Raw genomic sequence first — 20,074 nt, forward strand, 5'->3', positions numbered from 1 at the left:
ATAAGTTTCTAGGAGACCACAACCACTGTGACTGCAGCTGAGCAAGTACTATAGCACCAGAAATGAGTAAGAAGGAACAGACATGAGAGTCAATACATTAATAGAACATGGAGATTAATTAAATCTTAGGAAGGCAAAACACAGGAACCTGAATGAGTGCTATGACTCTAACCTAGACACTGTTCATGAATATAGACACATGTGGTCAGAGATTCCTTTAAGACATACAGATAGACGCTGGGTACAGTGGCTCATGCCTGTAATCCCACCACCTTGGGAGACTGAGGTGGGCAGATCACCTGAGCCCAGGAGTTCAAGACCAGCCTGGGCAACATGGAGAAACCGTTTCTACAAAAAAAAAAAAAACACACAAAAATTAGCTAGGCATAGTGGTACACGCCTGTAGTCCTAGGTACTCAGGGGGCTGAGGAAGATGGATTGCTTGAGCCCGGGAGGCGGAGGTTGCAGTGAGCCAAGATCATGCCACTGTACTCCAGCCTGAGCGGCAGAGCAAGACCCTGTCTCAAAAAATCAAACAAACAAAAAACAACCCAGACATACAGATAGAAATCCACAGAAAACAGTTGGATAATCAGGTTTACAGGAATGTTTACCAACATTAAAACACATGAAGTGATTCAAGACCTAGATCGCTTATCGAAAATGAAGAATGAGAAGGCAGCCAATGAAGGAACTCTTAATACTCAATAGAGAGGGAGGCTGAAAACAAGTATTTACCTTCCTCATAGAATCCTTACATAGAATTGAGATTCACATATCATACAATTTGACAGCCATATGTTAGAGGTCATTTGGTCTTGTCCATCATTTTACAGATGAAAATTTAAGTGAGATTCCAAAGTTCACATGGCTGATTAGTGGAGTTTTCGCTCTAGTGTTCTCTAGGTTGCTTCCACGGCACTCTCCCCTTTCCACTCTCTGTCCTCTAAATCTTCTCAGGACCTCATGGAAGTGGTATTCCCAAGGTAACTGAAGCAGGGTGATTTTGAAGTTGAATGTATACAAAAACTGCCAATAAAGTGCCTCTAAATGTAAATATACACACACACATATTTATTTGTTTATTTTTCTTGGGGGACAGTCTCGTTCTGTTGCCCAGGCTGGAGTGCAGTAGCGTGATCTTGGCTCACTGCAACCTCTGCCTCCCGGGTTCAAGCAATTCTCCTGCCTCAGCCTCCCCAGCAGCTGGGACTACAGGCACACACCATCATGCCCGGCTAATTGTTTTGCATTTTAGTAGACACGGGGTTTCACCGTGTTACCCAGGCTGGTCTTGAACTCCTGAGCTCAAGCAATCCACCCACCTCAGCCTCCCAAAGTGCTGGGATTACAGGCATGAGCTACCGTGCCCAGCCTTTTTTTTTTTTTTTCCCAGACGGAGTCTTGTTCTGTTGCCCAGGCTGGAGTGCAGTGGCATGATCTCAGCTCACTGCAACCTCCGCCTCCTGGGTTCAAGAGATTCTCCTGCCTCAGCCTCCCGAGTACCTGGGAATTACAAGTGCCTGCCACCATGCCCGGCTAATTTTTGTATTTTTAGAGGAGCTGCAGTTTCACCATGTTGGCCAGGCTGGTCTCGAACTCCCAACCTCAGGTGATCCGCCCACCTTGGCCTCCCAAAGTGCTGGGATTACAGGCCTGAGTCACCATGCCCAGCCCCTCTAAAAATATTAATGCTTTGTCCAGATCACGATTTTTCAAGTTTAAGTGAGGTTAACCATCATAAACATCTACTCAGATACTTCTGAATAAGAGTTAATGTTAAAACCAATTATTCTGATTAGGTTTAATGTTTGCATTTCAGAATGTCCTAATATACATAGTTAAAGCCTAGCAGTTAGTTCATTTTCTGCTTAACAAAGAGAAAGTTTCTGTTTACTACAATTTTTACTTCCAATGGGAAACCTGAAGGCTAGGCTAGTCTTCCTTTAATAATAAACACCTGGATACTGTCCTCTTAACATTCTGTGAATGCCGATTTGGGGAGGTGAGAAAGGTATATTCAGGCTCTAAAGCATACATCACAACATGATGCTATCAACTTTAAGTCACACATGATAATCTTAAATTGCTAAAAATAATAGCTCCAGACCAAAATGATGTAACTGGCATATCAAGCCTTTATTGCATATTGTCATGTAGCATATACTGTTTTCTGTCTATATTGTAAAATATATTAGTGCCTTACCTCTTCAACTAAACTAAGAGCTCCAGAAGTTTATTTTATGATATATTTTACAATATCCAGTCCAGTGCCTGGTACATACTAGGCACTCAAATATTTAATAAAATTATTTATTTATGAAAAAAAGGAACATACTCTCTAACCCACTGATTCTCAGCTTGGAACAGGTAGATTAAAACAACAGGAACATCCTTGCTTCTTCCCCTTTTAAAAAACACTGTCACTAGGAGACACTGATGCTGACAAGTGTTCTCTCATGTGTCCTGGGACAGAAAAAAAGATTTAGAACTATTTATCTGGTATAAAACTAATTTTATAGATAAAGAAGTCAGGTTCACGTAAATTAAACAATTTGTTCACACCTGTTTAACATTATTTGCAAATTATAATCACCTACCTAGTGTTGACTGGTTTCAGGTTCCTAACTAAAAAGATGTTTGAAGACCTGCCTGAAATCAGAAAACCAGATGGCCTTTTAAGGTTTATGTCCTCATAATCCTAATCGCTCTCCCATACAGATAGATCATTTATCTCTAAATGACATCAAATGCAAGATGTTTGAACATTTTAATACTATCATTGACATAAAATAGGGTACCAATTAATGAAAACTGTTGCCTAGGGATAATGTTCTTAAATGCAATCCAAACCATCAAGTTCGGTTTCTTTCTTCACATAAAATCCTCAACTGAATGTGAGAAATATTGCAAGGGAGAATTTTTAAAAGTAAACTTGTGGCATTAAGTAATTTCAATTTTAATTAGTATCTATAAAGATGTGAAACACTAATGTAGAACACTAGTTTTTGTTTTAAATTAAAAATGCCTTTATAACTTTTAATCAATATTTTGGAAGTATTCTGAATCAAATTGAGATCTAAAAATTTATTCCACATTTCAAAATATATAAAGAAAAGGAAAATATAGGATACAGAAATGTATGTATAATATAATCTTAACAACATAAAGAATAGAAATGCATAGACAAAAACTGAAAAAATAAGGCAAAGATAAATTATGTTATCTCAAGGTAAGAAAATCATGAGTGACTTTTTTCCCTTTTATTACATTAATATATTACTTTGACATTGTGAAAAGGTGATTTGAAAGATTTCAAAACGGGAAATTTTTTTTATATTTATATGGCTTAGAAACATTCAAAACAAATTCACAACAGACTTTTAATGTGAGACAAATTCACAATTTAAAGTCATTCAGATCAAAATGCCTTGGTGAAAACAACATTCAAGCTTACTTAAAAACAAACAAAAAAAAAGAAAAACAGAGGTTTTCCAGGTACGTACACTTTTGCCATCAATCGGTATTTTTCCTATAAATGTTTCAATATGCCAGTACATATAGATACATGTACACACACACACACACAAAATTAAGATTTTCAAAATTTCAAAGAAATCAGTGCTAAATTTCCAATGAAAAAAACACTACTTAAAATATGAAATCATTTCACTGAATCTGACTAAACATTTAAATTCTAGTTACCAGATGTACATTCAGAAAGTACACCACCTAGGCTATGGAGAATAAACCACTTCCTTCAATAGCACTGTTGCATTGACTGTGATTTATTTGTTATGAATTATTTTCTCACTTTAAAGCAGCTTTATAGCATAACTTGCCTTATCAAATCCATTATAAAGCATCCATCCTCCTATCACACTAGAAGAAAACAACCTAAAAGATTCACTGAGACCAGATTTCAATTTTATGTAAATAACACTGAACCAGCAATTTTTTAAAACAAAGACATTTAAATAAACAAATTCAACCTACATATTACATTGGATTATATACCTTGAGGTAGTATATGCAAAATTTATAATCTAATACATGCAATGAATTTAAATTATCATATTATGACCATTCTATAGCACTAAAAATTCTTGTTACTAATAATTTTCCTTTAAAAAGGAGATTTATATTTTATTCAAAAATATTATTACTGTGACTGAAAACTTTGTTGGACTAGAAATAGGATAGCCTACAAAACAAGGCCTTTTTACTTTATAGAATGAAAACAGTATACAACCTTTAAAAAATAACAAGGAAAAAAACCCACACTACACAAATACATTGGTAATTTTTACCATTCTGCCCTAGGATTTCTCTTTCATTTATCTCAAACTCTCTCTGAGAGATCTCATTTATATCCCCATCCCTGGAACTACCTGCCCTTGAGTCCCTCCCTAATAAATCACATTAATTCTTCTGTCCTAAGCTTAGGCATATTATTTATAAGCAAAGCTAAGAATGTATATTTGAGAAATACCTCCTCAGCAATGCAGAATAATCTAAATTGAGTAAGTACCAACCACGCACCAAGAAATGCTATAATGACTTAATATATGCTATAACGGCTCATTTAGCATTGCAACCACCAGAAAAAATAAGAACTATAACCCTACTTTTGCAAATGAGGAAACTGTGGCATAGTGTTAAGTAATTTGCTAAAGGCCACACAGCTAGTAGTTGGTTCAGTTGAAATCTAAATCCAAGCAGTCTAACACAAGTACCAGTGCTCTTCTAAATTAATGTGGAAACTAGCAGTGAGAATCAACTCTAGTCATAAAAATCAGAAAAATCGTGCACATTTGGAGACAAGAAAAAGTTCAGGAGAAAAAAACTTCATAGTATGCATGAGCTGAAATAAGGAAAAAAAGGTTTATAAGGACCTTACTGAAAACTTCAAGGGTTCTAGAAACAGAGACGATAAATGAAAATTAAACTGTATTAATCAAATTTAAAAGGCATCAAAATTTATTAATATTCTGTATATTTAGGTGCTACACACTGTTTTCAGTGACAATAAAATACACATACACAGGCCTTCGTAGATTCAGCATAATCCTTATTTCAACTTAGTCTTCAACTTCTTTAACACATTTTACCTTTGGGATTTTCAGAAACATGACCTTAAAGACAGGGAGAGGTTATTCCATTTGAATAATCCTAAAAAAAATTCTAGTTTTAAAAAAGATATACAATAAGATCATTGTATATCTCCAGATATAATACATTATTTCCAAACACCATTTTGAATTCATGTGTGTGAGCAAGATGGCTTAAGAAGACTTAGTAATGGCACCAATATCCAGAAATAACTCCATAGTAACAAATATAATGAATTTTAAAGCAATCAGTAAAGGAAAAGGAAATTATTATTTAGGGACTGCTATGTAGATGTATAACTATTGTAGCCTGATCTAACTTGACAGTGTATTATGGGGGGAAAAGGAAAATGAAAAATATGCCTTTTATTTACAAAAGCATAATCAAAAATCCCTGTATGTATGTGTCTATTTTTATAAATGGTTGTGTGAAAGAATATACATCAGATTGTTAAAATGGCTAAATGGAGAAATGGGCAACAGGTAAAAGGGCCTACATAAAAACATTATGAATGATTAAAAAAAACCCTCCAAAAAAAATCAGTGGAAGTAATTGAGCACCTCAATTCATTAGACTTTAACACAATAATCCACTTTTTAACAGCATTTGCTCTTTAAGTGGTAATAAAAGAACACTATTTCTTTGAACTAGGTTCAATGATCATTTCCTGGGCATTTTCCATTAGCAAGACCTTATGACAACTGCATCACATGGGTTATTTTACTTCTCAGAAACTTGTAAGGTAGACATTATTTTCTCATGGATAAATGGTATTTTTGGCAATGCCAACCTATAACAGCATGTTCAATGCACTAGGGACACAATTTTCAGGGACATAAGGTAATTGCCATAAACAGGCCCAACAAAAACTGCATAATTTATCTTTTATCCACTGTCAATGAATGAAAACTTCAATACAAATACAAAATCCTTCAGTGGAGTATAATTATCCCTTATGAAATAACACTATCAATGCTATTATGAGTAATAATTAAATTTAAGAATTAATATAATCTTTCTGAAGAAGTGGGCTAAAAGTACTATATGTACAGTATGTACTAAAAGTCTTAAAAATGCCCATCCCTTTTCATCCAGCAATTCCACTCTAAAATCATATCTTTTATATAATAAATTGAAAGACTTAAGTTCCTATAATAACCAGACAGCTAGACAATGGAATACTATGAAATCTAAATTTATCGGTATTAAGAAAGGGTCTATGTGTGGTTGTCAGAAACTAGAGGGAAGGCAAAATGAAGAGTTGTTTAATGTTGCACATGATTAAGTTAAAATGGGCTTTTTCAAAAAGGCAGATGACCACTTAAAAAAAAAGGACTAATATATTCTAATATGTAGAAACACACACACAGTATAAAAATGAAGACTTCAGTATTAGAAACATATTGCTGTGAATGCTGGTTCTATCATTTACTGGTTTTGTGGTCTTGGGGAAGATGTTTACACATTCTGGAGCTTCAGATCCTCCAACTATAAAACTAGGATAAAAATAATCCCTACTCTATATGATTATTATGAATATTAAATGTTAGCAGATATAAAGAATTTAGTACATTTGGTGTAAAGTACTCATTAATATTGCCTACAATTACTGCTTAAATGCATCAAAATGCTACATAATTCTAGATTCCATAGGATTAAGCATGCACTTTCTCTTAAATTGGTTCTCAATAAACAATATTATTTAAGCTGGTACTTACAATGGCACCAAGCTGGCAAATATTAATAAACTAAATTATACAGTATTTTAAATGAAACAGAATTGTTGTTTTACAATCCAAAGACCACAAAGTCATCTGAAATTTAAACAGACTAGCAAATGACTTCATTTCTTAGGACTGCTAATTTGCAGGATTTAGAAACTGATACCAATTCTCTATACATGAATGACAAGTCTCTTGGTTAAATAATACTAGCAGGAAAAAAAAACCTAATTTTTAAATACCCTACTAATGATAAACCTGGTTTCCTTGACAATGGATTCAATTTTATCCCTAAGATACTTATCACTTAACAAGATTAAACTGTTACAGAATAGAAGTTTGTTGCAAGAAAAGTAATGTATAACAATGAAAAGGGCACTAGAGATTCAAAGAACTCTGTTCAAATTACAATTCGCCTCTTAACACCCACGTAAAATTAGGCAATTTATTTATTTTATATGAGCCTCACCTTAAAGGTTCTTATAATGAACAAATAAAACATATACAAAGCCTGACACATAGCTGATATTCAAAATGTTAATTCACCTCCCTATCTCCCCTTGAGAGGTAGCTCCCAGAACAGAAAGCTTTACAGACAACCAAGAAAAAGCAGCAGATACCATGTTCAGACTGAAAGCAGTTGGCCATATAGGTACTTCTATTAAATCAGAGACCTAGCCCCTTACGAGCTACTCTAAAACTGGAGGGGAAAGTTTGTACCTTAGTTTTATGTTCCCTATGCCTAGCACGTTTTTCTAATTTAAAAAAAGGAATGTGCAATAAATGCTGGCTAAGCTGAATTTTATTTGTCCTCTCCTTCCATTCTATTCTTTGGCTAAAGTACTTAGTAATACCTAGCACATAAAAAGCACTCAAAAATTATTTTTTACTAAAAGATGTATAATTGCCTTAGAATAAAACAAGAAAGTACATACGAAGATATATAATGTGATGAGAATTTGTAAGGTTAAAAAAAAAGCAAGGTAATTAATGTCAAAAGAAAACTCTATATTTAACATTCATGTAATTCATAGATGGTACCAGCTGTTCATGAAGATACACTGTTTTGAGAGTCTAAAGCAAATTATTTTTAAATTAAGCAATTAGTGTTTCAGTTTTTCCAGTGTAGGTGTACATACAAAGAGAATCTTAAAACATAGCTGAGAACATTCTGAACTAAAGTTTTTTCACTGAAATAAACCACTTCCTTTACAAAGCCCACATAATTTTAAGCAGAAAGCCAATTAATTCTGAAGTTACCTGTATAAGTATAAAATTCTCCTAATTGTCTAAATAAAAATACTCAGTGATGAATAAATTAGTGAAAAAAATTTTCAGTGAAAAATATATTTAAAAGGGAAAACCAAAAAAGATGCATTAAATATGACTTAACAATCTATTAAAAAGGATTAAAATAAAAGATGCATTTTAAGTGCATTATTGAAAAGTTCATATAGATTTAGTAGTATTCATAATATCTCATATTTCTTTGTAACATAAACTTTTCAAATTAATCACAGGATTTATTTCCAGGATAAGGATAAAATCTCATAATACACTTGACCTAAGCAGGAAAAAAAAAAAAAAAGAGGTTGCATCTCCTCATAAAAATCAAATGTTACTATGTTTCCCATTTACTGATGAGATACACAGTGATGATGTCTAAGAGAAAGACAAATACAGCAAAATAAACAAGTAAAAAAAAATAATCTTACGGAAATTGTTTATGGCTCTTCTTTATCTTTTTTTTTTTTTAAACTTCTTGAAGTTCCCTACTGAAGAATAGGGAACAACCTGCCATTAAGAACCAAAAGTGGCCAGGCACACTGGCTCACACCTGTAATCCCAGCACTTTGGGAGGCCGAGGCGGGTAGATCACAAGGTCAGGAGATCAAGACCATCCTGGCTAACACGGTGAAACCCCGTCTCTTCTAAAAATACAAAAAATTAGCCAGGCGTGGTGGCAGGTGCCTGTAGTCCCAGCTACTCTGGAGGCTGAGGCAGGAGAATGGCGTGAACCCAGGAGGCAGAGCTTGCAGTGAGCCGAGATCACACTACTACACTCAAGCCTGGGTGACAGAGTGAGACTCCGTCTCAAAACAAACAAACAAACAAACAAAAAAAACAAGAACGATGTATGAATTTTAATTTCTGAATTTTCCTGTGGAAGAGTATGTGTTACTCAGTTTTATATTCTTGGGGATTTTTTTTTCTTGGTAGGCTTAAGGTGGCAAGGGAAATAACATCAGAAAACTAAGATTATTCCACAATTTTATTCCCCAAATATGCGCCTTTTTAGCAGTTCATTCATGGGAATGTATAACATAATTATAAAATAACATTTTAAGGTTATATGTATTTGCTGTTAACAAAATGAACTAAAATGTTGCCCAAATTAAGATATGTTAACATTTAATGTATTGTTTTAGAAGTTAGTTCTAATTTATTACCAGAAGAGGCTAATTTTATGTAAATACTAAGAAGTTCACATTCTAAAACTATAAATATATTAAAATACTGAAAATTTCTCTGAATGGGGGAAAAAAGAGAAATCTTCTTCTGGAATGTTTAGTGGTATCAAGTTGACATGATACTGGAACCATTATACGTAAGCTCCTAAATCTTTAGGACAAGGCCTGCTGTATCACATACTAAGAAAGAAATTATCACAAGCCTCTTAGATCAGTCTAGTTTCACAGTTGTAAAGGGGGTATCTAATCTAACAAGTGCCCTTGGAAAAATACATCCAGTTTAAGAGCCAAAGCAAAGATGTTTCTATCCCATTCTTCTTCCAAAAAACACCCATCCCATTTTCCCGAGAGCAAGAAAAACAGAAAACTGTACTTTCAAAAAAGTAGGAAACAGTCATAACACCAAAGCACAAACTATGAAGAACATCTTACCAAACAGAAATGTGGATCAAACTGAGAGCACATGAGAAACATAGGATTCCAGATTCTGTCCAGAAGCCAGAGTTCTCCAAAGTTGGAAGCGTACCTCTGAAGGACCCAACAAAAGAGTCATCAAGAAAATAGCAACAGTGAAGGCTAAGGAAGAATCTCAGAACCCATCCACACCAAGCAAGGAAATCATAAAAACCTTCTAAAGAGAATTTCACTTAGCCTTTCACTGCTTCTGTTTTGCCTCAAAGAGACAAAATTGACAATGCTGAGAAAACTGCTGCAACATGACCTAAGGATAAACAGCAAGTTCAAGAGTACAAGGTGGTCCGAGCTCAGTCACCACACCCCTCCCATTATTCTTTATAAAATGCTGTCAAAAAATAAATCCCTCCCTTTTCAAATATTCAAAGAGGGCATGACATAGAAGCTACAGGTAGATACTCTAAGAATAAATATGGAGGAATACAAGGTAGATGAAGAATATGTAACAGTTGAATGTAAAAAGAAAAAGACAGGGTTTTTAAAGTTTTATGATATCAAATATAGCAAAGAAAATACAGTCTCTGACAGAAGAGCTTAAAAGAAAGACAGGATAAAATAAAGATGATAAAAACAAACAGGAGGAAAAATTGAAAAGTAAGCCAGCAGGGCTCAGGAGAAAACAGAGGGAGAGTGGGAAACTCCTGTAGAAATAAAAGCCACACTGGAGGTGGCAGAATCGAGGTTTGCTAGTTAGCAACACGCAACAATAAAAAAACAGTAGAGCAACAGCTGCAAAGTCCTCCAGGAAAGAAAGAGTAAGGCTAAACTATTCTTTTCAATTTGTCATGCAAATACAGGCCACAAAATCACTTTTAAAATAACTAATAAACTGTTTTTAAAAACTGTTTAATAAATTGTTTAAAAAAATAATTGTTTAAAAGCTAATAAATTCAGTTAACAGAAGTTTAAATATACTATCAAAGGTGTAAAGGTGAACACCTTACCTAAGAATTTAAAATATTAACAAAATTAATGAGAAATAGAAAAGGGGTAAATTGTAAATGTACACATCTGCATTTTTAACAGTGAGAGATCAATATACATTGTTTAAAGTTGGTGAATTAAAAAAGTTAAAGTATGTTATTACATGATAAAAGTAAACTATAAAATTTCCAAGTTATCAAAGAATACACAAAGATAAAAACAAACACAAATCGTATCAAAATATGTAAATATAAAAGACAACTTTTTAAAAAATGACAGACATTATTATCTGGTCTATTAATAACATAAATGAGAAAAACCCATCTATTAAAACAAAGACTCTCTATCCAAACCCAAGTATATACAAGTACAGGAGATACAACTAAACCAAAGTGACTCAAAACATTGAAAGCAAGGGATGAATAAAACTTAGAGAAAGCAGAAATCATGATATTAATGCTAAACTGAATTTAAGGCAAAAATTGAAAAACTAGCAAAAAGAGAAATTTAATGAAAAATTCAAATGCATAGAAAGATCATGTATCTTAATATATCAAATTTTAGAGAGTAAACTCTCCAGGCAATATGAAATAAAAATGCAGGAGTGTTATATATTAACTTACCACACTCAGCCTATCGCCAATCAAAAACAAACAAAAAACAGATTATAAGAATAATGAACAGGCTGGGTGCGGTGGCTCACACCTATAATCCTAGCACTTTGGGAGGCCAAGACAGGTAGATTGCTTGAGCCCAGGAGTTCGAGACCAGCACAGGTAACGTGGCAAGACCCCATCTCTACTAAAATTACAAAAAGTAGCCAGGTGTGATTGCAAGCACCTGTAATTCCAGATATTCGGGAGACTGAGGCCAGAGAACAGCTTGAACCCAGGAGGCGGAGGTTGCAGTGAGCCGAGATTGCGCCACTGCACTCCAGCCTGGGCGACAGAGTGAGACTCTATCTCAAAAAAAAATAGCTAACAGAAAAGTATTGTATTTTGTATTCTGCAAACAGAACAGTATTGTTGACAAATGCCTATGAAACTACAGAGAACTACATTGGGCCACAAACTCAATAAACAGAGTACAGACCAGATACTCTGATAAACAGTATAATAAAACCAGTAATCATAACAAAAATAACAAAACTCCCCAGCAACCAAAATTCTAAAACTCTCTTGGACTCTTGGCTTAAAAACAAAATGAAAATTAAAATTGTGGATTATCCAGAAAATAACAGTAATTCTAAAAGAACCCATCAGCCACCGCAAACGTAGTATTCATAGGAAAATAAGATATAATTAAATAAGAAGAAAGTGGGAATGATGCATATCAACTTTAAAATATTAGGAAGGAACAAGCAAAGGATGAGGCCAGATTCCAATCTAACAGTTTATTTAAACAGAGATCTGAAATTTACATGGCAAAATGTTAGCTTATTAAAACCAAGTGCTAGTTCCATGAGTGTTTATTACATTATTTTCTGCATTTTTCTGTTGGAAATTCCATAAATAAAAACTAATTTTTTTTTTTTTGAGACAGTCTCACGCTGTTGCCCGGGCTGGAGTGCGTTAGCACAATCTTGGCTCACTGCAACCTGTCCCCATGCTCAAGCAATCTTCCCACCTCAGCCTCCCAAGTAGCTGGGATCAAAGATGCGTGCCACCATACCTGACTAATTTTTTTTTTATTTTTGGTAGAGATGGGGTTTCACTATGTTGCCCAGTCTGGTCTTGAACTCCTGAGCTCAAGCAATCCACCTGCCTCGGCCTCCTAAGTGCTGGGAATACAGGCATGAGCCACTGCGCCTGGCCATAAAAACTTTTAAGATGAATTAAAAATGCATGTATGTTAAATATTCTACTCAGAAGAGTAGGAAATGAAAAGCAAAAAACATAAGGAAAATACATTAAGTCATACCCAAAGTAATGAATTAAATCAGGAGAACTAATTACAGATCTTGGAACCAAAATTTAGGGAAGAAAAAAACAAATTGCAAGGTAATAAAAAAAAAAATGCGGGGCAGAGAGAAAGGGAAGACTAGAGGAGAGAAAACCATACTGAAAATGAGAATGGAGAAGTAACTACAGACACAGAAAAATCTAAAAGAATAAGACAATGTTTGGTACAACGCACAACAAATACATTTGTCACCTTGGATGAAATGGACGTTTTTCTAAGAAAATTAAAACTTTCAAATTTGACCCCAGAATCTTCAAAAAGATAAATCCTATTATAAATCATTTCAATGCTACTGAATTATTTGAATATAAAATCATTCTAAATTTTTTGTAAAACCATCACAAGAAAAACCAAAATCCAAAGAGCATACACATACACATGAATGCAAGTAATTTTATGAATAGATGAAACCATCTTAAATAAAATGTTAGCAAATAAAATCCATCACATTAAAATAATAATCCACCATGACCAGCTGGAGATGGTTCTTCATCATAAGACTAGAACAATACTAGAAAATCTGCTAAGATAATAATAATGTCTAACGTTATCTAAAGCCTTTGGCATCTCTGGAGACAGTATTTTTTTCCTTCAAAAATCTCTTGCTAGCATTAAATACAACAATAAAAGTTATAGCTGGAATTTCTTCTTTTTTTAGTAACGAGACAAGCTGTTTCTAAAGCTCATATGGGAAAAAGAGGCATGTGAGATAACTCAGAAAAACTACAAAAAGGAGTGAAAAAAATAAGACAGCCTACCAAAAAAATAGGTACTAAAAAGCTAAGTAATTTAAAAAGGTACTACGATAAATCCGTCTTTCCATAGAGAAAAGATGGTGGAGAAATGGGATTCCTATCTTAGCCCTCAATATCAGCTAAATCAAAGATACAAATGTAAAATAATGAATCTGACAAAGGTATTAGAAAAAACAATGAATATTTTTAAAAAATATATATATTGTAGTGGAGCATAATTTTCCAAAACCCTTAAGAAAAAAGGCTGATAAATCTGAATATATACAATTTCAAAATCTATCTTCTAACAAATGACCTGACACACTAGAAATCAGAAAGTGTTTTCCATGCATATAACAATTTTATGACTAATTTCCTTAGTATATAAATACGCGTACGTGTGTATATGGATCCACACATATACATACACATACACACACACATACACAGACACACACACCTTAAAAAAATCATGAAATGAGATAAACCAGCAGTAAAATGGGCAGATTAAGAGTAGACAGGGAGAAAAATACATCTTTATATATAAGAAATATAAATAAATGAAAAAAAATTTTCCAATTATCAGGTTGGTATAATACCAAAAGGAATAATACCCCTATCTATAAGAATTTGGGCAGAAATGCTCATAAACTAGTGGGAGGGAAATCAATTCTATTAAGGGCAATTAGGCAATATCTATCCAAAACTTTCAAGTATATAAACTCAATTTCTAGAAATGTAGGATGCTTATTTATTATTAGCAATAACAACTGGAACACTTAAAATGTTCATCAATAGAGGCTGTTTAATAAATTATGGTACAATCACATTACAGAATTCTAGGTAGCTGTTAAGAAAGAATGAGATTGATCTGTATATGGCAGTGAAGTTCTGCAAAATGCTTTATTAAGTGATACATATATAAGTGTTAGAGTATATTCTCCATTTGTATAAAAATGTATATGTACATTCACATATGTGTAACATGCTAGAGAAACCTTTGGAAGAATAAAGAAGAAACAGTGTATTTACAGTGGCATTCCTCTAAGGAACAAGATTGTGGGACCATATTAGGAGACAGGCTCAATTTTTACTTAAAACCCTTGCCTATGTTTATGTGCCAGACATATTCTGAGTTGGGAATACAGCAGTGAATACAGAAAATTCCTGTATTTGTAGAACTTACATGGAAGGGGGGTGGAGGGAGAGCAGAGAGAAAACATAACAAAAACAAGTGTATATACAACAAACACAGTGTCAGAGGACACAAGTGCTGTGAAGAATAAAGCAGAGTTACAACAGAAGTCTATGTATGTGTGGGAGAGGAATTATGACTTCACATGGGATGGTAATAAAGGGAGAACAGTCAACTATGGGTGCATATGAAAGTTCCCCTACCCCATGATTGAGAGTAAAGTGATATCAAAACTACAATTCAAACAGCAATTAGCCAGGAGGGAAGGGGGAGAGAAAAAAGGCAAGCACTATAGAAGGAGAGGAAACTCAGGTAGGTGTTCTTGGGTAGGTTTGGGTAAGCAGGTACAAAACAGAAATGAGTTCATAAAGGGGCTCAGGAAATAAAAGGATTTAGATAGGGAGACAGAAAATTAGATCTTTAGTTTAGAAAACTTTTTCTGGCTGAAATAAACTGAAAAGTCAAGAAACCAGTCAGATGTTTAGGTAATTCTGCTAAAAGCTAATGGCCTTTAAGAGGAAAAGTAACAGTAAATAAAATAATGAAAATAAAAGTAACAATAAAGATGTAACAATAAAGAGGAAAAGTAATAATAAAGAAAATAATAAAGAGGAAAAATAACAATAAAGAGTAGTGGGCCAAAAAATGTGCAGTTGATTCTCATTATTCACAGGTTCCACATCTGTGAATTCACCTAATCACAATTTACTTGTAATCCCAAAATCACTACTCACTTTTGCACTCACTTGTGGACATGTGCAGAGCAGCAAAAAGTTTGAGTCATCCAACATGCAATTTCACGGAAGGTGACAGTCGGCCTTTTTGATACAGCTCTCATACTGTAAACAAATGTCCTTTTCATGGTCTACTTAGTGTCGCATTTTTTCCAGTTTTGTGCTTTTTGTTGGTAATTTTGTACTTTTTGTTGGTAATTTTTAAAATGGCCTGTAAGTGTAGTGCTTAGTATTCTAAACACAAGAAGGCTAGGATGTGTCTAACAAATAAAAGATGTTAGATAAGGCATGAATTCCAGTGCTGTTGGCCATGAGTTCGGTGTTAATGAATCCATGCTACACACATCCATTAAATAAGGTGTCTTTAAACAGAGACACATATAAAACAATGTTATGTATTCATTGATCGATGAAAATGTGATGAGAGGCTCACAGGAACCTACCTCTGTATTTCTTGTAGGAGCAATGGTTCAGTATTCATTAATTCAGTGTTCGTAGCGACTATAAAACATAACTACTGCAAATAACAAAAGTCAACTATATATGTATGCATATTATGTGCACACACACATATATTTACTTATTTATAAGGTGAGAATAACAGGAATGGTAATCAATTATGAGTAGCAGGCGAAGAGAGATGAACCAAGGATGATACTAAGCTCCTGGTTTTGGTTAACTAGATGGTGATAGTAATAACAAAGATGGGAAACAGAAGAGAAGGTGGCACCTTGGATGAGGAAGACAAAGGTGTCAGCTTTGAAGGGTATACTACAGCACACTGTAATAAAGATAATCATGTGTTGAAGTGTGCATCTATCCCCCTCCCCTTTGACGTAAGAATCATATCTTTGTTCATCTTGGGTTATATCCTGCATCTAAACTGCTTTCCTTCTCTCATCCAATATAAATTAGGCATGTCAATGTCGGAAATAAATGCATTTTATCAGTTCTTTTTTTTTTTTTTTTTTTTTTTGAGATGGGGTCTCACCACACTGCCCAGGCTGAACCTGAACTCCTGGGCTCAAGTGGTAATCCTCCTGCCTCAGCCTCCCAAACAGCTCAGACTACAGGTACATGCCACCATACCCAGCTTATCATTTCCTTTGCCTTGCACTGTCATCTCTGCAATTACATCACCAATATTCATCACAACCTATACTTAAAGAGTGTTTCTATGTGAGTCCTAAAAAGTAAAAAGAATATATAAAATTTTACCCCATGGAAGGCAAGAATTCTAAATGCTAAATACCTTAAAATTTTCACAACCAGGTAGTTTGTTTTTTTAATTTGTTTATAGAAATAAAACAGTACTTTCAGCATAAATGATTAAAAGACCATTCAGAAATATCAAGTTTATATAGAAAATCCTAATGGATAGATTGTATGTTTTTACATTTGATTTAGGAAAATCTCAGAATTTTAATTTCTTTCAATGTAGCTTCTACAAAATATATATATTCAAAATGTGACAAATTATTGACAATCTAAAAATTAAAACTGTATAACTGCATAAGCTGAGCTTTGTCATTATAAATATATAGGTAAAGGAAAACTAGTATAGAAATTCATATTAATCCCTCCCTGTCTAGTCCACTTTATATATAATCTGTTTATATATAAAACAATTTCTGAACTATTATAAAACTGACTTCATAACCAAATATATACCTGCATGAACACAAAAAACATGTTGATACACAGTTCTTTCTCAACATACAATGTATACTTGTTTATTTGCAATGCTCCACATACAGATTCAGGGTCAATTTAAAAAGGTAAGTAATCATATGAGAACTCATTCTTCTTCTCTATAACCGTATTTTATCTTCAGTGGTTCCTTTTACTTACAAAAAATGAGCACCTTATTAGTTTTATCCCTGGTATGACAATTAGTTACATGACCCCCCACTGAGTACTAAAAACTAAATATAAAACACTGACTATAGTTATTAATACATATGAGAAGAAAAAGAGTAAAAGACAAGTTTAAGAAAGACAGATTCAAAGCTAAAAGGAGAAAAAGAGGTTACAATGCCAGTTTAGTAACTAGGAAAGGTTTTAAAAAGGGAAGTTTTAAAAAGTGCTCTGTACAGAAATGAAACCCTGGTTCTTGGCAATTTATTGCAAAAAGAATCATATCCAAAAGAGCCACCTAAAGACTTTAGAATGCAAAAGGACAAAACATCCATCCATGAACAACATCAGATCTTTTAAGAAACCAAAAAGAGTGAAGAGCAAAAATTGTTTATAATGTATTTTATATCATTTAGAATATAATTACAATATTATCTCTATTCCTAAAGTAAATTATTAATGCCCTTGATCATAATGCAAATAAAAACAGCTTTGCATCTTAAAATTTATAGCTGAACTGGAAAATAAAGTCAACTAAAACACGTAGCATACCTGAGCTACTAAGACAGCAATCAATAAACAGCAGCTGGTACAGAATATACACTTAGTACCAACAATCATCACAAGGAGTGTATTCACGAACAAGCAGACACTTGACTTTTTACCAAGGATCGATGGCCAAGGGTGGAAGGTGGAAAGCTCTGCTCAGTTCCACCTTCGCAGTCTCAAAGAGACTGTGACATTCCCTTAGTCAACAGGGCAAGTACTTGTCATGTACATGCCTGACAGACCAGCAGCCAAGCCAAGGAAAATAGGAAGCTTGGAAACCTATTTAAGATATTGTTGCCTTCTCTTATCACCCTATAATATATAATTTTTTCCCCACCAAAAGAATCTCATACCTGGTAGTTACAACCCTAATCAGCCAACAAATGGAGACCTAGTTCACCCTAGAAGGTCTACTACATGGCTTTAAAAGTATTGCATTTCCACTTGAAAATTACTTTGTTATAAAAGAAGGTAACACAATAGTGCTGCTATTCAATATTCAACTACAGTGTAGATTACATAAGTATTTGGGGATTCATGTGCAATGTGGACTACTTGTGCAGCACTTAACCTATCAGTAATTATCATCAGTTACAAACAAACTCTTATAATTCAATTAAGTCACTCCTAAGTTGGAGACTGCCAATATATACATCTAGTTCAGTCATATACTAATTCAAAGTTACTAAAATGTTTGATCAAGGTTCGAGACTAGAAAAACAATCTCAACCATTGGGATAATTCAAATTTTAAAATCAATCACAAAATATAGCTTGTGATCTAAATGATCTCCTAAGCTTTAGTATTATGGTGCACTGATCCATTCAATTAAAAACAAAAACCTGAAGACACCACAAGAAATCAAGAAGTGTTTGGTTTAAAAAAAAAAAAAAGACATAATGCCATCTTAACTTTTACCATCAAAATACTGAATATAAAAACATCACACAGAGATTAAAATTTTGGAATGTCATTCTGAAAATAAACAGAAACAAAAGTAATACAAAAAATTATCAAATGCACAGTAAAGTAGCTGCCAGAGAAAAAATATTTACTGGGAAAAGACCAGCCTTTTTATTTTCATTTAAAAAAAAAAATTTGGCCAGGCGTGGTGGCTCACGCTTATAATCCCAGCACTTCGGGAAGCCGAGGTGAGCAGATCACCTGAGGTCAGGAGTTCGAGACCAACCTGGCCAATGTGGTGAAACCCTGTCTCTACCAAAAATACAAAAATTAGCCAGGTGCGGTGACACGCACCTGTAATCCCAGCTACTCGGGGGGCTGAGACATGAGAATCGCTTGAACCCGAGAGGTGGAGGTTGCGGTGAGCCAAGATCATGCCACTGCACTCCAGCCTGGGGAACAGAGTGAGACTCCATCTCAAAAAAACTAATAAAATAACATTTTAGATTCTACTGCATTATATTTTTGCAAGGAATACTAATAATATCTCCATCATTTTATGCAAAAGGCCATAATTCCTAAGTAGCATTTTTCCTTGGTATTCCTGATTTCTAGAAATTATTCATTCGAGTTGGTCAGATGTTATTCTTGGCATTGATAACTCATTCTACTGATTTCTCCCTTTAAGGCAATGGTTCTCGAACAGAAATATACATTTTGGGGAATAATTTTGAAAATACACATTCCCAAGTGCCATTCCTCAGAGACTGCTTCAGCGTATATGGAGTGAAGCCACAGTATCTGTGTTCTGAAGTAATTCCTCCAGTGATTCTGATTGCTAGTTGAGAACCACTGCTTTAAGGGATGAATTACATAATTATTCTACTGATTAGAAAAGCTTTTATTGATCCTCCATTGCTGAAACTTTGTCGCTGTAGGGCACACAACTGTCAGTAGCAAAAAGGAAAACTCCACATTCCATTACTTACTGTAAACAACAAGTTAGGCCGGGCATGGTGGCTCACGCCTATAATCCCTGCACTTTGGGATGCCTAGGCGGTGGATCACAAGGTCAAGAGATCAAGACTATCCTGGCCAACATGGTGAAACCCTGTCTCTACTAAAAATACAAAAATTAGCTGGGCGTGGTGACATGCACCTGTAGTCCCAGCTACTCAGGGGGCTGAGTCAGGAGAATCACTTGAACCCGGGAGACAGAGGCTGCAGTGAGCGTCACTGCACTCCAGCCTGGCAACAGAGAGACTCTGTCTTAAAAAAAAATAATAATAACAGGCCAGGTGCAGTGGCTCACGCCTGTAATCTCAGCACTTTGGGAGGCCAAGGCAGGCGGATCATGAGGTCAGGAGATCAAGACCATCCTGGCCAACACGGTGAAACCCTATCTCTACTAAAAAAAAGTGCAAAAAAAAAAAAAAAA

The 20,074-nt window shown here is 34.4% G+C and overlaps 1 protein-coding gene across 8 annotated transcripts in view; it reads right to left on the reverse strand.

The window, feature by feature from the left end:
• Positions 1-20,074, reverse strand: part of HBS1L (HBS1 like translational GTPase) — a 220,996-nt gene that overhangs the window by 180,569 nt on the left and 20,353 nt on the right. The window contains exon 1 of one of the 8 annotated variants that reach the window (XM_058435576.1): positions 11,543-11,641. The exons of 6 other annotated variants lie outside the window; for them this stretch is intronic. The gene's annotated coding sequence lies outside the window, so the exon portion shown is untranslated. Of the gene's footprint in view, positions 1-2,338; positions 2,360-11,542; positions 11,642-20,074 lie in introns of those variants that run through there. One more of the 8 variants, XM_058435574.1, reaches the window with a different exon arrangement.

Source organism: Hylobates moloch, unplaced genomic scaffold, assembly GCF_009828535.3.
Source record: "Hylobates moloch isolate HMO894 unplaced genomic scaffold, HMol_V3 SCAFFOLD_2, whole genome shotgun sequence".
In the NCBI taxonomy this organism is placed as follows: domain Eukaryota; kingdom Metazoa; phylum Chordata; class Mammalia; order Primates; family Hylobatidae; genus Hylobates; species Hylobates moloch.